This window comes from Penaeus monodon, chromosome 30 (assembly GCF_015228065.2).
Source record: "Penaeus monodon isolate SGIC_2016 chromosome 30, NSTDA_Pmon_1, whole genome shotgun sequence".
Lineage (NCBI taxonomy): Eukaryota > Metazoa > Arthropoda > Malacostraca > Decapoda > Penaeidae > Penaeus > Penaeus monodon.
In genome coordinates this window covers 12,438,013-12,438,349 of record NC_051415.1, presented here as the reverse complement: position 1 = coordinate 12,438,349, position 337 = coordinate 12,438,013, and positions in this window count along the sequence as shown.

Here is a 337-nt window from a genome sequence, read left to right as displayed (position 1 = left end):
GCGGTTTGTGCCGAAAGGCCGCAAGGTTGACTCTCGTCCTACACAGGTTTGCGACCCCAAACCTCGCCTTGTTTACCGCCAGCCCATTGTTGATAGAATTTTTTCCCCCTGGTTATGGTACTAGTCGAAAGTACGCCGTGGAATATAATGGATATTGTTACCATGAGATCAAAATGGTATGGTAGAGAGAAATGATACATAAATAGAAGGCACCGATTATTTATTCGTTCAAGGTAAACGAAAGATGCAGTCTCCATCCGGTCTCACTTTTGTTTTTTATATCTATTTTATGGTAATTATTTAGTTCGTTTCATATTTATGTAATATCGAACTGCAG